We start from the raw sequence: 17,756 nt of genomic DNA, 5'->3' as shown, positions 1-17,756 counted from the left end.
TGCTGGGAGAAGGGCTGCATGCTCTGTGCCAATGGAACACCTCCACCTGGAAATCCCAGCCAAAGAAGAAATAAATGTGGTAGTATGGAAGCTTTGTACATATATATTCTTCTGCACTCACTGCTTCTGACATGGAAATATACAGAATTTTTGAGTAATTGTAACTGTACTCAGATTAAACTTCAGAACTTCTTTTTTTTCCTTACATTTTTTCCTTTGCTCTGTGTTTTAATCTCCCCTGCCTTCTCCTTCTTTTCCTCTTTTTGCTTCTTCCTCCAGTCCCACTGAAGATAAACACAAGATCACGGTGTAAGAAATAACTCTCCCTTTCCATTCCTCTATTTCTCCTCCAAGCATCTGCAAATTCTATTAGCTGAAATGATGTGGGACACTGGGATGGATGGGGGCAGACGGAGAGGCGCAGACAGACAGACTGCCTGGTAGCGTCTGGTAGCCTGGCACTTGCTGGCTGCTTGGTACAGAGCTGCATCTTCCTGGGGAGGAGCTTTATCATTATCATCAGTACAAACCCTAATTGCATTACAAAAATTGTAAGATGAAAATGAAAGTTTAAATTACTTCAGTGTTTATCTTCATTTGTATATATTTGGCTGTTAACAAGATGCACACACACACAATACCAACTCCAGCCGATGGGGAGAATTTATGATGGAGGAAGCAATACAAACTGAAGAACAGTCAGCTGAGTGCTCTGCGGCCCTCAGCACCTTACTGAAGGCATTTTGTGGTGAGGGAAGCACCGCTCACCCACTGCTGAAGCTCAGTGCCTTTGTGCCAATACAACAACCCGCAGGACCATGGGGTAATCACTGTCACAATTGCAGGAGAAATGTTTGAAAGGAATTAGGTAAGAACAGTCCAGTGGCTCAGTGTGCAAAGCAAACAAGTTTTGAAAGTGTACTGATCTATTTTAAGGTTATGGCCTTTAAGACAATCTCATGACTTGGACGGCATTTTTGCTTTTTGAAAGCTAGCAGCTGCATACGTAATGTAACTCTCCACAATTATTTCCTTAAAATCTTTGCAGAAAACGTGTGACAGAGAGCAAACAAGCAAGCAAGACTCACATACAGCATGACTGCCTCGTGCTTCCCTGTTCTGTAGGTTTTATGGCATAAGCACATTTATACGTAAAGCCAGCAATGCTTTATTAGATAACCAATAACACATCACACTGCAGCTAGTAAATAGATCTATCCCAAGAAAATACATAATGTAGGGAGATTGGGTCTGGCTGGCATCATTATTTACACACAAGACTGCATGGAATCTTTGCTTCTAAATAAAACTGTGCCTGGCTGAGGCGGGTGGGTCAGATGGGAACTTCCCAGGCAGGATGAATGTGCCAACACTCAGACACTGTTCAGGTCATTTCCCCAGCTATGCAGCCTGATGCTCCCAGAAATGAACTGAGATGAGTGCATGCAGTCTGTACCCTAATCAATATCATTAATTCATCTGTAAGGAAGGAAAGAGCAGATCTGCTCTTTCCTAACTCTGCTGATGAGCAGAGTGGTCAGTTGGTCTCTGCCTGCAGACTGAACAAAGCAGCAGTGCATGGCCCCCAGCAGCCAGAGAGATTCAATGGGGAAAATCCTGACAGAGCCCTTGGTCATGAAGGATTCAAATATGGAAGACTTCAGATTTCCTGTTTTCTTCTAAGGATCAGAGATCTGTGATCAGCTGGTGTCTTCCTAAAGAACAGAACTGTCACCAAGCTGCTCGTGCTGCTCTTTTCCCTCTGGGGACAGTCCCATCACGGGGCACACAGCATCGCAGGCGAGGGCAGGGGGCCATTTTGAGATACCTGCTGTGAATGAGACAACAAAACTTGGCAGCTGCTGAAGAACATGGAATCATGGAGAGCTGGGGATGCACTGATATATGGTGCTAGATGCAGTGCAGTGAGATGCAGGAATTAGGTGTGCCTTGATGTCAGAAGGCTTGTTTTCATATATACATATGTATGTAATTGCACACACAGAAATGCACAGTTACCTACACAGAAAGTTCATGGAAATGTTGTTAGACTCTGAAGAGCTTGAAAATACTTCAGGAAAGCATTAAAAGGAGGTGATATCCTAGAAGTATAACACAGAAGTCTAGGCTCTGTTGCCCCTAATTTCCAAAACACTGATCCCTGAAAGACACACGCACTTTAGAAAACAAAATACCATTAAAAGATCAAAGATCCTTCTGGGGTGCATTCTCAGCACTCTTCAAAGCCTTATGTCCCCTCTCTTGCCCCTTGTAAACTGATTAACTTCAGTGGGATGAATCAGCTCACACAATCAGCAAAATCATGCAGTGAAAATAAGCAACCGTACACGTTAACTTAGGGCAGAGCAAAACCAAGATCCTTCTATTTTCCTCTGCTTGATTGAACCACTGGGATTTACACCAGTTCTCATCTTCAAGTTACAATTGGTATTTAATCTGTTACCAGGCAGCTTTTTCTGAAATCATTTTGCACATGGATCAGAGGCAACCCCCTTTCCCTGAATTAAAAAGTAAATGAGAGCACCATCTGGCCACTCCTCGTCTGATTCAGCCCCAGCGCCTGCGGTGGTATTCCAAAATGTGAGGAATGCTCACCCAGTAGACTCGATTCACATCCTCCCTCCTATTGACTAAAGCTGCTCTGTCCCCTTCTGGGCTGCTTTATATAAGAAGTTGGTGGGAAGACGAGGGCTCTGAAACCTTAACCATCTTCAAATGTGCGTGTGTGTGGTCTGAGCAGGCAGCTTATGCAATGAGAAATGGGAAGCCACTAAAATGATTCTGCTTCTAAATATTTTGACCTTTATTGACATTTATAAGTAGCAGGCAGCTTAATTACCAATTAAAGGAAGTTATTAGCTACAAAAGGAGCCTGTTCTTTTTTTCTTTTACGGCTCCTTTCCCAAACCAGTGCTACTCAGATGAGATTTCTGTGGCAGGACAAGGCAAGGGAGCCCAGGAGACCTCAATTGCTCTACAGCTAACCTACACAGCAGCCGATAGAGAACTCCAAGAACTTTCATAAAGTGGACGCTCCAGAGAAAGCACATTCAGAACAACACACCCTCTGCTTCTGCTGGTATCACAGCCTTGTATTACAGCGCTCCCATGGTTTTCTAAATGGAACTGCTTGGTGGGCATTACTGCTGGCTTGTTTGCTTTCATGCACACTCAGAAACAAGGCCTCATCCTATTCAAATTATTGATTTTAAGTCAGTTGGTTTGAGGTTGGTTTTTTTTTTAATACACAATACGCATTCAGAGGATGGCCTGAGGAGCTGAGAATATACATGAATGGACTACTAACCCCGATGCAAACTGTTAAAACTACTGCAAGTTCCACCCCAAAGATGGCTGCATTCCTGCAGCAGACAAAACAGTTCCTTTAAGCCACCCAGTCTCCAAATTTGCCACCAGGACTGCATTGGTAGGAGCATTGTACACGTGTACGGCCCCACTCCTCTAACACGATTGCTGGGTAATGGCACTTACAAAAATATCTTGATTAGAAAGTATTTATTAAATACATTTATTAGAATAACCAGTGTTCTCCCATAATTTTAGAACACCTTTTAATAAATACAAATGAGGAGAAGAGTATACCCAAATTTCAGTAGTAAGTGCTCTAATATCTGAAACGTGATCACTATGATGCTTTTTCATCTAACCCTGTTCTAACCTGAATTAAAAATCAGTGACAAAATAACTGCCCAACTCTGACCACTCATTATTTTCCACTATGTAACCCAAATCAGTGCTGTTTGAAGAGTCTCTGTATAAGAAGGGAAGATCAGTACATACAGAAAATGCAAATAAACACCTAAAGCATTTTGTCCTCAGTGGATGCAGTTCCCCAGTGACAAGGAAAGTAGCTGCATGGTCCACAATGCATTTTAGGTATATCAAACCAAGAAGTAATGGAAGTTCCAGCACTCTCCTAGGCACAATATTTCAGCTTTTCACCAGTGCTACTCCTGCTTATATCAAAAGAAGTCCCGTGACACCTTCTGCTGACCTCAGTGTCCAATTTTCCAGCGTACTTCTGGACTCTCTCAAGCAAGGCATTTAACACTATTTTTCCATTCCCTGTGCTTTCTCCCAGATCCTCCTGTATTGTTTTGTTTTTTCTTTGTCTGTATTCTTTACACTTTCTAAACTAAGTTGGTAATTCAACTACAGTTTCATACAGAAAAAAATTATTAATTGCAGCCTATTTGAAACTAAGATTTTGATCCTGCAGTCACTAAAGTCAAAGGCAACAAGGGCATTCTGTTCAGTGGGAATAGAACAAACCCAGTTCCTGATCAGTGTGTTTTTAATCAGGGAGCCTTCACATTTAAAAAGGAAATAATTTGCATCATATTAGTATTCATTGTCCACCTACACAGGATGGGAAGTTTACTGAACAAAAAGGTTAAGTGTGTCGGTGCCAAAAAGGTTTGCCTGTTGCTCAGTCAGTCACAGCATTGAAAGCATCTCAGCTGTACCTGTTCCAGGAAATTACATCAAAAACCCCTGCACGCAAGGCTCAGGGGAGTCAGACCTGTTTCTTATGGCACATGAAAGGTCAACTGAGATCACTGTGTGCATTATTTCATCTCAAGAAGAGTCCAAGTGCACCAAAACCAAAAATAAAGCTCAATGAAAGAAGGTAGCAGAAGGGAAGTTGCTGCAGGCTGCCTGATATGGCTTACTCGAGTCTGTCACTTCAGGTCAGCAGGGAAATGTCCTCCAGCAAATTGTTTACCGGGGGACTGGAAAAGCAATACAAGAGTTCTTTGTACAGGAAGGCACGTGGTGCTCACGGTGCAGGACAGCTCTGTCCAGCCTGGGGGTCACAGAACCAGCTGGATTTGGGGTCAGTGTAACGAGAGGCAGAAAAGGCTTAGTGTCAGAAGCAAGCCGTTTGCTGCAGAGCCATAACCTGCTTCAGTGGCAAACCATAGGCACTTACAGTTTGAAAAAGACCACAAAGCACTTAGTTAGGTGTTTTCTTACAAGACGAAGTTTGTACAAGGTTTCTTCCCACAACATTTTATCTAATATTAGATAATACGTCTGATTAAAGACTGAGATTAGATTTCAAAGTGGAAAGCACCTTATGGTGCATCATTTCACTGACGTTTTGAGGCAGTTCAGGACAACAGCACGTCACACACCAAAAAGCCCGTGTCTTCCAGGAAGATGTCTCACCCCTGATCATCTTTCTCCTCTGGCAGCTATTCTGGCAGCTCCTCCCTTGCCAGCTATTGCAGGAGGGATAGAATGGGATCTTAAGTCCTGTGTGAACTTGTGGTTGTCAAATGTCTGAGCAGAAATTCTACTCAAAGCTATTTTTTAAAGTATTAGTAACAAACCAAGCTTATGCAAACATGAGCCACGGTAGCTGCTGATGTGAAGACGTGGAAGAGCGGATCAAATCCAAGCTTGCAACAGCAAACAGGTATCAGTAGGATAGAAACATCTGCCTGAATTTTGATGCCCTTGAACAACTCATTAAATCACATCATCCTACATATACACCTTGACAGGAGTCAGACAGCAGTAATGTCCTTGCAGATCGGGCAGTGGGCTCTGGGAGGAAGGAAGTAGCTGGTACATGCAGTAAATCAAATGCAAAGAAAAAAAGAAAAGGAAAATAAATTTGAAAAAAATAAAAATCACAGTTCTGCTGCAGAATCATTCCATTCAGCCTGGCTACAAACACAGGCAGCTACAAACCGATCATTCATCTCCAACATAAACATAGATCTGGTTAGACTAGCAGTAACATAGGTTGAGATTTTTAGTAGATGACATAAATAAATGTATTTTTATATTTCCTGACCACATTAAGCTTGAAATCAGAGTTCTAAACTGCGAGCCACATACTATAAGACTTCTAATAGCCAATAAATTCCGAGAGTCACAGTGAAGCAATGTTTTCTCCTTAATGGTACATTTTGCTGTGGTGTATATAAATACAAGGGGGCTTGTTTTTTTATGGATTTGAGATTTTATGTTGCTGAACATGATCATTCAAACAAGGTTAAAGTTCTTTTAGAAGGACAGCAAGATGGAAACCACTTCAGAAGGCACGATGTCAGGTTCCAAATATTATTTCTACATGGAAAGACATTAGTAAGAGATGGGGGAGGGCTGGGGAAAATTACTTTCTCCCCAGAAGGCACAATTCAGGAGAGCAAAAGCATAGCTAAAACATCCCAGCCCAACATCACCTCTGTGTTCCTCAGTTCCTATCCCACTCTTATACATTAAGAACGCATTGAGCTCTTACCCTGCCCAGTGCATCCACTCCCTATTTGTAAAGCAGGGATTATAGTGCCAGAATTCCTTTAGCTGGTGCCAAAGGAATGAATGAGTTCAGAGAGTTACCAGTAATACTCAGTGCTAAAATACTTAAACTCTAAAGGTCATTTTTCATCTCAAAGTCTTACAACACTATAAAGTGGAGATCACGATAACTGAACACAGCAGATGTAATAACTTTTGCAGATTCACCAAATGTGTCAGTAGCAAAATCAGAAGTGATTCTCAGGTTGGCCACAACCCTTAAAAGTTACCTTAAGCTTCCAGACCCATCAAAGATGACAGCTGATAACCAGTAGTCAGATTTTAACAAGCAGCAGCAGCTTGCTGGATTACAAGGCTGCATTTCAGCATGGCATTGCTAAGCAAACCCTGGCAGAAGAACAACACAACATTCCACGGACTTTGAAGGCAAGTCCCTCAATATGGGACAAAGTTGTTTAGCTTTTGGATCTACCACTTTCAGCAGATCTCTCACAAAGAGACATGTTCCCAGTGGGGGAGCAATAAAGACAGTCAGCGTGTACTGGCTCTACTGCCTGTTATTGACTGAAAGTTGTTGGAATAGCCAAGAAGAAAATATCTGAGCGCTGATGTCACTTTGATACAATTGCTTTGGAGGCTGTTCAGTTTTCCTTGGGGCGCCTATTCATTTTTAGAGACTCACTGATCTTTGTCTGATGGCTGAAGTTTTATGACCAGAAAGAAATGAAGATGGCAGCTAAGAGCTTCAGTTCACAATGAGAGAAATAATCCTTTTAAGGGAGAATTCCTCATTCCTAGCTCAGTTTAAGAACTAGCAGTTGGGACTGAGTAGATGGAATGTACCAGCAGAATAAATTTTAAGACACCAAGTACTTTCAAATGCAAATTAGCTGTAGAATGACAAATAAAACAAAAATAATAATAACTTCCCCACCCACCTACGTTAAGGTTGAAAAGTCAAGTATTCGCAGACTGGAAACTCCAGAATTAAGGTTGCCTTGTGCAGTCCTAATTCACTTCTCCTATGTGATACAATTAAAATATACTTCCCCCATGGCCTCACCCCTTCAGTGGGCAGGATGAACAGAGCTATTCAGGATTTCTTTTTTTTACCTTTTGGAATCAACGTGTGGCCTTGGTTTTATTTATAGCATGCAGTTTAAACTCTGCACTGAATACAGGATTATTCATTTCCTGGTGGGTTTTAATATAACACTTATCAAGAAGTCCTCGCTGCAAAAACAAACATGTCTCATGACAAAACCCCTGCCAACGAGGCAGGATGGTAGCATGGGTCCCTTCAGCAGAAGAGCTTAATCAGAATCAGAGGACCCACAAGACTGTTTTGATTATTATGAGATCATCTGAATGCAATATAGTGAATAATATATTCTTGTTTTTAGCAAACCCCATTTTCTGAGAGAGAGCTCCAAAACTTCCACTACTACGAGTTTTGTGTTTGAGAAACCATGTGTTTCCTTTCAGGGTCATCCACAGCATTTCCAAACCTCATTTTCTGTGGTTTACAGCATTTCCTTCTAAGATCTCTCTTCAAAAGACAAGCAAGGCCTAGTCTGGGGCTAAGCAATGAAAACTGCAGGGCTAGAATATAATCGTTCATAGCTTACATGAATTTGGAAATTCACTTTTAAATTTGTAATTTAAAGAAAAATAAAATCAATCCCTGCTTTTATTTACATACTCTCTCATTTAGAAGTGTAATTGCAGGTTGATTATGTATATACACCTAAAACCAAAAAGCAATCATGTCTGCAACCAAAAATACTGGAACAACTCTGTAGGACTGGTTGAACAAAACAATACTCATGCTTTGAGTTGTTTTGTTTTGTTTTTCCAGCAGTTAATCATGCATCAGCAAAGTTTTAAATAAATAATTCGGAGGCTATATAATCACTCTTCTTGCAGACAAGACAACTCACACCCAACCTTTTGATTTGGATCTAAGCTACAAATCAAGTAACTCTTATTTAGGAGTTACCTCTACAGAAAAAAAAAAAAAAAAGTTACTTCAAGTTCCATCAGTATGAAAACCTTTCAAGAGATACGAATTTCAAGTTCATGCAAGCCTGCAATCCCACCTGCACAACCACTCTTTCAGATAAATCAATTCATGATTCCCTGTGTCATACTGCTTGTTTTACATCACACTCTTAAAGAAAAGAGCAGATGTTAGAAATATTTAAGAAAAAAAAAATGACTTACTGATCTGACAGCCATCGGGATCTCTTTTGGTTCACACTGCTTATCTCAAGCTGTTCCTCACTGAAACTCTCTTCAGAGAAGAGGATCTGACAGCTGAAAGAAAAATGCACAAAGCTTACAGTTTATACCCACAAGACTGGAAATTTGGCATGTCTGGAGGCTTTAGCATTATTATTATTACAAATACATTCTGGAATTTGTATTTTTGGCATAAGCAGAAGATTCGTTGTCGAGAATGTAGCTTTTTTTTGTTTTTAATGTGTTAAGTTAGCTTGGATTACTTCAAATTCAAGTATTTCAGCAATGACCACAAATAACATCCTTTTTTGATTTGATGTAGCAAAAAGAAAGCTAACAAACATGACTTTAGATATCACTTAGCTACAACTTTCAAAACATCACCTTTATTATCTTAGAACGCAGCAACCTGAAAAACTGGCCCTCCTACAACCCGAGCTTGGTCAAGACAGACTTGTTAGTTATAGTTGCCTTTAATGAAAAACTATTTTAAAGTCAAAAAAGTTTAAAAAAAAAATAATAATGATCTCAAACCAGAGCTCTTAGTATCCTGTTGCTTTTTTAAGAAGAACGTGCTTAATTCAATATGTAAGTTGTCTGCCTGTGACATTCCCCCAGTTCAATGCAAGGCCTCTGATTTATAAAGGCAGAAGTTGATGCTACACTCTCAACTGCCAGTGCATCCTCCCACCCACAACTACTCTTCAGCAGTGTCAGTTCTACACCTCCAATGTTGTAACAGCATCAGGGAGATCCCACTGCAGACACAGGCCTTGCTAAGTGTTGTATAAACACAGCCAGGAGATTTAAATTACCACATGCTCAAAGAGATTGATGGAACTATTTTGCTGTTCTAGCAGGAGGATCACAAGGCATTTCACAGTTAGGTCTCTCTGGAAGGAAGGCTGTATTTTCAGCTTTATTTTATGGATGGCTGAGTATAGCAGCACAACACAACAAGTTATGCTTTCTCTCTGAAAGTGGACACACACTAAACTGAAAGCTTGCTGAGGTTCCATTTTTGCAGACATTATTACTAAAACTAACACAGTACCACAGAGAACCATAGGTCTGATGCCAGCATCTAGCTCTAGCTTAGAAGCACCCATTTCCTCAGACTGACCGAGAGCCTGGAAATCATTTCTACCCCCAGCCACCTGATGCTCTCAGCTGAGCCCAATGATTTGCTCACCCAGAGGAATGCACAGACACTTGCTAATACACTGGGAAACAGAAGTCAAGGTCATTTCATCCGTATGCCTCAAGTGATGTAACATTTGCCATGGCTACTATATAATGCACAAATTGCAGAGTATAATCATCTTACTGCTAACATCTGGTCAAGTTTAAAACCGGAATCTTGTAAAGTTTGTAATTACATCTCCTTATGTTTTTCTGAGCTTTATTAATCTCAGCTTTTTTTTTTTTTTTAACTTCAATGAGTACATTTTCTGATGCATAGCAATGTTTCAATTAATCATTTCCATCATTACCCCTTTCATTGCCTAAAAGAAAGAAAAAATAAAATTAAAAGCTCACTGAGTTTTAACCCTTTACATGACAAAGTGACGTAGGCTCTCAGAACCTCATCCAAGTGATGCTGTAATTCACTGGAGACTTTCCACTGACTTAGCTTTGGATCCACCCCCAAAACAAGGGAGGCTGTGGTACAGCAAAGCCCTGGGGCAGATATTCCACTTTAAGCATGTATTAAAGCTCCATCGCCATCTCTCATTAATCCATCAAGGAGAGAGGAATTCAGTACGTTCTCCCAGCCTTGCAGAGCTCTGCAGGGTGTGCAGGGATCGGTGCCTGGCACTGCCCGGCCCGCCCAGCCCCATCCGTGCTGTGCAATGCTGCCTCTCGGTGGAGCTCAGCTAGAGGCTCAGCAAGGCTGCCAGCTGTTCTCTCCAAACCTGAACAGAAGCAGAACTAGGCTGTCTTTAGCTATTAAGGTGCCATTTCCTTGCAATTTCTGTCTGCCTGCTGCATGTGAAAAGGACTAATGTCATAATCTCCAGAGTATCACTGAAAGTAAAAGCTGCTGGTAGCTGGGCAGCCAGAAGCACAGAACCTGAATGTTTCATAAGCCAAGCTGAATATCCATAGAGAACAATTGCATGGTTTTGCTAATGAGCTAACTCAGCTAATTGGGTGATGAACTAATTCAACTTCTTACAAAACAATTCATGAACTCTTATTAATGATCAGTTATTCAGTGTTTGGAGACCTTCATTAATCACCACTATTCCTACTTGTTTTCTCTATTTATGTTATATGTGCAGTGTAAAGATAAACTTAAAAAAAAAAATTAGCTGTGACTTTTTGTTCATAATCACAGCGATGGGAAAAACTCCAAAAGCATTCTCAGTGTTTTGTAGTTGTCAAGACACTTTATTTTCTCTCATTCCCAAGCTTCAGAAGCTTCCTCTTTGTGATTGCAAACAGATGAGGGTAGAACATGCAATTAAACTACAGCAAGTAAATTCCAATCAGTAGTGGCCTGCAGCAGCATCTCAGTGTTCACATCAGAAAGAGGCCAACTCTTAGTATGAAGCTGTCAGCAGGAAAAGATAAATTAAAATTGATTTTTAGAAGCAAATTCACTAACCTTCATTGCACCCAGGAAAATCTGTAACATCTGTCATTGATTACCTACCAAGGCTGGGATTTTCAACCATCCACTGAATTTGGGCATTCAAAATCCGATATGCAACTTTGAATACACCAGTGCAAAATTGAATGAGTTCTTCCCATGGGAGAGAACAGCATTCCATAAAAGGGAGAAGTTCGTGCACCTCTCCATGTTCATCAAGCAATATTATTAAGAATATAATATTTTGGGGCTTTTGACAGGCTGAAAGAGCTGGGGCTCTTCATCCTGGAGAAGAGAAGGCTCCGGGGGGACCTTAGAGTGGCCCTCCAGTGCCTGAAGGGGACTTACAGGAAAGCTGGGGTGTGACTTTTTATAAGGGCATGTAGCAACAGGACAAGGAGAAATGGTTTTAATCTGGAAACAGGCCTTTAAAATTTGATGGTTCTGTACAACTGCAGCAGATTCTGCAGATTTACATCTTCCTGCCCAATCCTTACAGTCCTTCACAAAACAGAGATGGTAGATTCTCACATATATTAAGTTTTTCAGAAACGATCCCAGTAAAACCAGTGCTTAGTCGTAACAGTTATTCAGTCACCAACGGGCACAAAGTACAATAGTGTTAGTTTTCATCCTAGTGTAGGAACTGCTAAATAAATATGGTGTAAGTTTAAGAGTTACCTATCCTGGTCTCATTTCAGGGATCGCATTTCAAACCCAAGATCTTCCAAAAAAAAGATGGTGCCTCTCTGCAGACTGTGATGGTTCCAGGCAGTGCTACCACCACACTGCATCCCAGATGTCCCGGAATTGGTGGAGTGGTGCTGAGCCTCCTGGCACTCCAATGGGATGCAGGCTTGCCACCAGATCAGGTCAGCAGGCAGTACAAGAAGCTGGAGAAAAAGCACATAGCAATGTGAGGTACACCAAGCTTAACCAGGTAAAGGGCAGAGCAAATATGAGCATATCATTCTGGCTAAAAGCTTTTACATAGAAATAAAAATTGTTCTAGATGTGGAAAAGTTGGCAATCTTTATTCTAAAGTTAATGAGGAAGCCTGGCGTGCATGTGTGTCTATCTGTATGTACGTAGCTGAGTTCAAAACCAGGCATTTAGCAAAAAAGCCTGGTCATCAGCTCTTGATCGCTTCACACAGGCAATAAAATGCATCTCCCACATTTCCAAGCACTTCTTTCTGTCCTTTGAATGCATTCAATCCTAAGAAACGGTTCTGAACATCTCTTCTAACAACTGTTTCTCCAACTGCTTCAAATCAAAGCTACATGATTGATTGTAAAGTAAGACATCCTCATTTAAATTACTTCCAATTTTCTATTTTTCTCTGAAAACCAAGTCCAGGCCACTGGTACAGTTGAGTGATGGACAAAAACTTTCCAAAACCAGCTAATATAATGTAATGAAAGTCATTTTGTAACACAGAAAAAATATGAGTACAGTTATACAAGTATTCCTGTTCCAAGAACCATTGTAAGTGGGTTTTGTTTTGATTTTGAAAAATCTCCAGTATCCCAGAGTAGCTGAGTAGACCACACACTGGAAAATGACATGTTTTTCTGGTCACTCTGTAATAAAAAGCATTTTTCTCTGAGAGACAGAAAAGGCCTTTTCAAGGTTGGAGAGGGAGTGCAATTGCAAGAATGAAATATCAGGAGTGAGGGTTACAGTTACAGTTGTATGAGGATAATTTGGTCTGGTTGTCTGAACAGCTGTCAGGGAATTATGAACAGCTTCTACTTTATCATCTGGACGCACAAGACTTTAGGGCTAAAAGCAAAATCAAAGAGCAGTTTAGTGGTACCCACTGGTTCAGGTGACTCTGGGCTGCTGAGAGGTTTTGCAACGTGAAGTGTAGCACAGAAGAAAATCAACTACGAGAGTAAGGATCGACTGGGTTCAGATAGAGGGGTTTTTGCAAAGCTTGGTGTGATCTGGTTACACAGTAGGTCTGCAGCCAGATAATACATAACTACCTGCATCATTAAAAGGTGAGACCTCGCTCCAGGCTGCAGGCAATAAACTGCAGATAAGCCTGAGCTGAGCGTCAGCCGTGACTTTCTGGTGGCTTCACAACACCCTGTGGTAAGCCAATTGCATAACCTGCTTTCCAGGTTATTTTACTGCAGTCATAGGGCAATTTTGGACAGCCTCCACCGAGTACATTTTTTTTAACATTCTTTTTACTCACCAATAAAACAAAATAAAACATTTTATAGCCTTGATGTGTTTCTGGCACATTTTAAAACTGCTGCTAATAAAAGTTTTCCAAGATGAAACAAGGAAAAAATGACCACGCTGTAGCAATATAAATATCTCATGACTTTTTTTTTTTTTTTTTTAAGTTGGGCTTTAATTCAGGAAGCTGGGAGAGAGCATCACAGAGTAAGATTGTGGTAAGAGAAAACTCATGTAAGCCCAGCTCACAAAGTGGAATAGGACTATGTTCGTAGCAGCCACTACTAAATGTAGTTTGAAAGAATCATAGTTTCATGCACATTAAAGGCTTGCTCTTCTGACCACTGAAGGTGGTGACAATTTGCCAAGTGACTTCAGTGACACGTGAGCACACCCTAAAGAAGCAAACTGCCATGTATGAACTGCGCTGTGCAGGGAGGCAGCAGACTGGGCTCAGCTCTGCTAGCTCTCCTAGCTCTGATAGATGCTCCCTGGGTGATTTCTGCCCAATCTCCCTCAGGGCCTCCTCACCTGTTAAGAGGGGTGATCTGTCTCTGTCAGATCTCAGAACTGTAACTATCTGTCTCCTGGCACGCCAGAGTCTTAATTTTTGGCATGGCTTTATGTGTAAATGTGATATAACAAGAAATGAATAATGCACAGCATTAATAAGCCTAACTCCAGCATCACACAATGCTGCAATGACTTGTACACACTGCCCTGCCCACCTTCTGCAGGAGAGAACGCCTGCCAAATGCATGGCAAGTACTGAAGGTGCCTAAAGCACCAAGCTCTCCTGCAGCAGGCTGACTTATACACACAGTGCTGCTCCTCATGAGCACTGTCACTCCCAGAGCACGTTAGCTGGCTGGTTTTCAAGCAACACCTTGAGCATGGTCCATCCTGACCAGAAACAAGTGTATCAAGTGACCTGCATGGATGAACAAGGGGCTCCTGACAAAATGCCCCCTGCGGTTCACATGTGCTTTTCACTTCTGCCATCGGAGGCAGTGTAACATCTGCAATGGTATGTATTACTTATTCCAGGCTACCAGAAAATGCTTTCAAAGTTGATTCTCATTCGTGAAACTGACCACCAGAGGGCGCCAGTACTGCTTAAAAAGCGCAAACCAAAGCGAATGAATCGGTTTTCGCTCAGCCTGTATGGCTTCAAAGGCCTCGAGAAGGTTCCAGGTCATGAGTCACCCTCGCACAGAAAGCCCCAGGGTCGGGCAGCTGCATGGATGCTGCAGCAGGAAAAAATCACCCAACTCCTGAGAGTGGCTTCCTTTACACATCACTTTTCTTACAGAACCCAGTAAAGGCTCACACATCCCGTGTTAATGCTGCTTTCTAGGTATGAAAGCATTTCCCAGGTGGCTAAGTAAGGAAAAGGAGGCACAGAAGCCTGATTTACTCGCTGACACATAGCAACAGAGGACAATCATTGAGGAGCACAGTGTAATCACTGCTGGACTAAAACCACAAACAGAACTGACTGGCAGAGCTGTGTTTTAGCAAAAGTGAAGGTGCATCAATTACTTTCTCATATGTGAAGTTAGTATGAAAGACTGGTGGGCAGCCAAACGTTTAAGTTGTAACTCAAATCTTTTCACCTCCAGGGTTTTTATGGAGAGCTGGAAGTTCTGCATACCAGACTGAAGGGTGCTGGGACAAAGATGGGAAAGGACCAAGGATCTGGGATGCTTTTACTCACGTGAAAGGGAAAGTGTTCAGAGATGAAGCAGGAGACAGCATGTGATGCTACCACAAAGTGAAGGTATCACCAAGGGGGAACTGTCCCTCTAGAAACATTCTAGAGCTATTTCATGTGTCATCTACTCCTACTTTACTATTGAAGATATGGATATTTGTGCTATTATTATTTTTTCTTCTTCAAGATTTCCTACATTCAGAGCTATTTAAGACAGACGAATAACTGAAGAGTTATTCTGTCTGGATATGAGATACACTAATTTCATAGGATGACATTCAGTTACTGAAGAAGCTTGAAGTTAATCACTATCTGCTCTCTGTCTCATGGGCTTGGATTATGCCCACTGGCATCAGAAGCAAGCACAGCTTTGCCGTATTCTTACTGGTTAACAGACAGTTCACCTCAGAGAAAGCCACGTCTGTTTAGCATTACTGTCATACAGATTTGCTTCTCTGCCTGCAGAACAGAGTCTAACAACTACACATGCATTACGGCGTACCCATTACTGCAGTGTAGTTCTCCAGATAAAATTTTCATATTTCTGTTTTCGGTTATTTGGAAAACAGCCCAGGTAATTCCTTCTCTGTGTGTTCAATCAGCAGAACAATGGAATGAGAAAGGAATACAGTGCTGCAATGACACCATTAACAGCCTTCTGGAGAGCAGTATTATCCCCACTGTGAGCCTCTACCACTGCCATCTGCCACAGGCCAGAAAAACTGGTCAAATGTCTCAAGTAAATGTTTCTGATAGGACGTGTTCCCACATCTAAGGACTACATCACATTACAAAAATGTTTAAAGACGCCTGCATGCTTTTAATGCGTGCTTATAATCATTTTCTATTCACTTGCTTTTAAAATACATTGCTGTATTACTTAATTTCAGCAGCTCCAGAGATAAAACGTCTTTGTTAGTAAGAAAACGAACTTCAGATAACACCATTGATTCTTTATATTCTTATTTTTGAAGGTTCTCCAAGAAAAGTATGATGGCTGGCAAAATACAAGAACGATCAATTATTTCTAATGATTATGCCAATCTATGCTTTGAGAAGTTTGAGATTGTGTGAAACATGGGATTACTTTTAGTAATCTGTGGGTAAGTTATCAATGCTCTCCTTACTGCAGTTGCATGGTTCTGCTCACAAAACTCTACAGAAGGGACACCACAGGAAAGTACATTGAGAATTGCAGGTAAAATTATAGGTGAATAGACAGATAGATACAGTTCTGTGCAGTCAATGACTGTGCCCCAAAATCTCAGTGGCCAGTTCCAGCCAAGACACTATTTCAGGACACATGAAATTCCAGTGAAGTTTTGAAAAACCATCAGCTGGAGGAGAGATAGGCACAAAAGCCAGAAAGGCAGTCAAAATGCAAGAAGGACATTACATGGTGGAACAGCACCAGCAGGTCAGTTTGCTATGGCTGGTCAGCAACACACTGCTTCCAACAAGCTACAGCCAAGCAGCATGAAAGCAGCCAGAAGCCAAGGGGAGGAGAAAGAAAAAGGGGCCTGGAGAGGACAGAGAGATTAAGAGACAAATCCTGCATGGACTCAATCCATATTAGGATTTAGGATATTAGCAAACTTGTTAGCTCTGCTTTTCAAATAACTATTCTGTGTACATCTACACAGTTCCTGAAAAAGGTTACAAAACAGGAGAACATGCACCAGGACTGAAGCTTGGTGGAAGTGGAGCATAGAATGCAGCACACCATGTAACTAAAGTAAAATTTAAATTGAATTTTAAATTGTGTGAAGTGAGAATTTCTAGCAGACTGATTAAGCTTTTCGTCCTGCTCTTTAAACAGAAACACAGCTTTGTAACCATGTCAGTTCCATCTGGCACATCAAATGTATTCAGTAGCTGAGGCAAACTGATTTCAGACCACTAGTGCATATTCAGGGATCACATGCAATGAGAGATGCTTGAGGTAACCCTCTGTTGTGACAACTTAATACTCCTTGTAATTTAAATACTCCCTTGAAAAATACTGTGTAACTGCTTGGGTAAGAAAATGTCCAGGTTAGTCTAGAAACAAGGAGTAGAATCCTGGTCTAGTGAAATGAACTCAGTTTTTCAGAGTGACTTCAGTGACTCATAAACACTCACCCACCTCAAGCAAAGACATCAAAGACAAGAGATGCTGGACAGGACACTATACTGAATGCTGTGTGTAAGCTCTACGAGCACCTCAAGGAATTTAAGGGAGGCATATTGCATAAATGTTTGTGGTTTTTATAAGAAATGAAAGCTTTCATGATCTACTTAGAAGAAATGATGCAATATTTTCAGATACACCTTAATCCAAAAGCTCCTCTCCACTATCTTCCTGCATTGCCTACGATCTAACAGTTGCAGTGTGCACATGCTCTTATGTATTCTTACAGACTCACACAAACGTATGGCACTCTTACAACAACACCTGGCACACTGAGCAGCATGATAACAAGTATTCATTCTGTAATTATGCTTCTACTTCTATCAAGGGCTTAGCAATTGTGCATAAACTGCAGAATTACCACTTTGTTTTTAAGGTACAGTTGGAATTTCCCTAATGAGTGGCTGGGGGGAACCTGTTGATCCACACAGCCAGGCAGACATGGATGCTGCTGAGATATACTCATCACGTATTGTCCTACTCCTGCTCTTCCTCCAAAATGACAGCTAAAATGGCACAACTTCTTG

General features: G+C 41.3%; 1 long non-coding RNA gene across 1 annotated transcript in view; it reads right to left on the bottom strand.

Annotated features, from left to right (window-relative positions):
- The window catches only part of LOC122182620, a 43,897-nt gene extending 31,945 nt beyond the window's left edge, over nt 1–11,952 (bottom strand). Inside the window, exons 1-2 of the long non-coding RNA XR_006179885.1 lie at nt 11,834–11,952; nt 8,539–8,631 (exon numbers count right to left, since the gene is read on the bottom strand). This is a non-coding gene — a long non-coding RNA (uncharacterized LOC122182620). The remainder of the gene's footprint in view (nt 1–8,538; nt 8,632–11,833) is intronic.
- Nucleotides 11,953–17,756: the final 5,804 nt, after the last annotated feature.

The sequence above is a fragment of the Lagopus leucura genome, unplaced genomic scaffold (genome assembly GCF_019238085.1).
Source record: "Lagopus leucura isolate 7727_CA_CO unplaced genomic scaffold, USGS_WTPT01 Super-Scaffold_100015, whole genome shotgun sequence".
Classification (NCBI taxonomy): Eukaryota; Metazoa; Chordata; class Aves; order Galliformes; family Phasianidae; genus Lagopus; species Lagopus leucura.
This window is presented reverse-complemented; position numbering and strand designations above follow the sequence as displayed.